The 2,500-nt window shown below is 45.8% G+C and overlaps 1 protein-coding gene across 1 annotated transcript in view; it reads right to left on the bottom strand.

Moving 5' to 3' along the window:
• The window catches only part of adcy1b (adenylate cyclase 1b), a gene marked incomplete at its 3' end in the record, with an annotated part of 89,316 nt that overhangs the window by 75,418 nt on the left and 11,398 nt on the right, over positions 1-2,500 (bottom strand). The gene's annotated exons all lie outside the window — the stretch shown is intronic.

Genomic DNA, 2,500 nt, shown 5'->3' with positions numbered 1-2,500 from the left:
CCTGCCCTTCACTAGTAGTCTCATGCGTCATCTCGATGTTCTCGCTTCAAAGATGCGCGCTGGCTTTCTCTGAATTCTGACACAACACAACACTCCCGACATCCCTAAACTTTCGAGCTCCGTCCCCGGACGTCCATATTTAACCGGCTTTTCATTTCAGACTTTTTTTTAAGTCTCCGTTGCAGTAAATCTCCTTCACTGGCTCAGGACAAGCCAAGCCTTCATCCCTCATCCTCACACGTTGGCCGTGCTCACCCTCCGCAGAGGCCGAGGATGAAACAGGAAGAGCGGGAGATAAAGGGATCAGGAAGAGAAGGATTCCAGGCAGCTGGTAAGGGGGCAGAGTTAGTGCTCGACGGCACTGGACAAGACTCCGAGCCTTCTGTTCTGTTCGTTTATGATTCATGAGTCGTTTCAGGGTTGACACGCTCCCCTGCAGCTGTGGGCTCGAACTGGGCACGATAAATAAACACAAGCGTAAATATAGAACTGGGAATTTAACACCGTTGTGCGAATTTGTAGTGGGCGGGGCTACATTTCATCGCAGGTGACATAACTGTTTGGTTTTGTTGTGTTTTTTTCAGCAAAGTACGAATCAGAATAAGCCATGTGCTTGCATCAACTCCACTTTCAGCCCAAACACAGAAACGAGCGTGAAGTCTTTCCTGCCCTCGAGATCCGACTCATTTTCACAACTCGGGCAATCGATTGTTATTCGTTTACTTCGTTTCGTAGTTGGAAATCTCAGCGTCCTTTTTATTTTATTTTTTTTTAATCATTGCTTTGGCATTACTCACCCTGAAGCGATTTCCCAGCAGAAAATCCTGTCCGTATATTTTAATCCACGAGCAGCAAGACAATCAATCTGGTGTCTGTTTTCTTTAGTTTTATGTCATGACCCTCGCTTCTCGCTGACATGACACAGATGCCGTAAAAATGACAAAGCATTGAGAAGTGAATGAGGTGGCCCGTTTCCGTGTGTTGCGTAAGGATGGAGGAATCTTTTTCTAATGGCTTATTCCAAATCTGTCTGCGTGGGAAGGATGGGAGGATTTCGTGTGTGTGTGTGTGTGTGTGTGGTTGGCATGAACTGAGGATATGAAACGGAAATAAGTTCGGCCTTCGGCACATGCTGTTAATATCAGTACAAGTAGAGTATAATTCTAAGCGTGAATTGAGTTTCAATTGCCTGAAAGTGCGCTGGAACGAGGACGTGACTGAGCGTCTGAACGAGGGTCACCATCAGGTCGTGTACAGTGTCTTGCATAACATTCGCACCCTTGAACTTTTCCACATTTTGTAGTGTTACAACTCGGAACCGAAATGGACTTCATTGGGATTTTATGCCACGGCTCTACACAAGCTGACTCATAATATTGAAGTAGGGGGTGGGGGGAAATCAATACACTCTGAGATATTATTTCCAAAAGGAATCACATAAAGGACGTGATCGCATGAGTATTCATTCCGGGTGCCGTGAAAGTTTCGGTGGAGCCCAAGCCGGTGCAATTAAAGTGTCGTGTGATCTCAGATCACATTCCTGGAAGAACCCAGGATTTGTTAGAGACACATACCTAAGCAAACTACATCATGATGACCAAGCAGTCAAAAAATAAGTCCTGGACATTCCTGGTTACGGTTTGGTTATAAAAAGATATTCCAGACTGATTGGCATTTAATCCATCATTAAAACATATCAAGAATACGGCACAACCACGACTCTAAGAGGAGGCCGTCCACCAAAATTCATTGACCTGGTGAACAGGGATCAGTCAGATAAACCACCAAGAGGTCGAGAATAACTCTGAAGGAGCTGGAGAAATCTACAGCTGAGTTGGGAGAAGCTCAGATCGGACAACCAGACACGCTTGGACACTCGACAACAACGACGACAACAACATCCAGACTCGGCAGACATGTTGGAAAGGACGCTTTGGTCTGAACATTTTAGCCTGTTTTTCCAGAACCCCAACACTGCACATCATCCTGAGAACCCCAATCCCACAGCGAAGCATGGTGGCGGTAGCGTTCATGCTGTGGGGATGCGTTTCATCAGTAGGGACCAGGAAACTGGTCGGGCTTGAGGGCACGATAGACGGTTCCAAACACAGGGCGATCGTAGAAGAAATCCTGGCGCTTGAGATTGAGTTTAAGAATTTCATCTTTCAACAGGACAATGACCGTAAGCATAGTGGATCTGGGTGGGTCAAAACTAATATCCTGAACGTTTTCAAGAAGAATCGGAGAATCGTGAATCTGACAAGCGCTTGAAAATCGGGCAGAAATATCAGGATGTCAGTTTCCTGGTTGTAACCCTACACAGTGTGAAAGGATTCAAGGGAGTGAATGGATTTCCTGCTTTTGTTAGAAAAACAAAGACATCTTGGTTTCTAGCGGTTCATGCATCTGACGTTTATGGCACCAAAGCTGGTCTAGTTTAACCATGGCTGAAACTGAATGCCTCTTTCACTAGTCAAATGCACTGCCATTCCGCGCCTAA

The sequence above is a fragment of the Ictalurus punctatus genome, chromosome 7, assembly GCF_001660625.3.
Source record: "Ictalurus punctatus breed USDA103 chromosome 7, Coco_2.0, whole genome shotgun sequence".
Classification (NCBI taxonomy): Eukaryota; Metazoa; Chordata; class Actinopteri; order Siluriformes; family Ictaluridae; genus Ictalurus; species Ictalurus punctatus.
The sequence above is the reverse complement of the archived record's forward strand: the minus strand, read 5'-3'. Positions and strand labels throughout refer to the sequence as shown.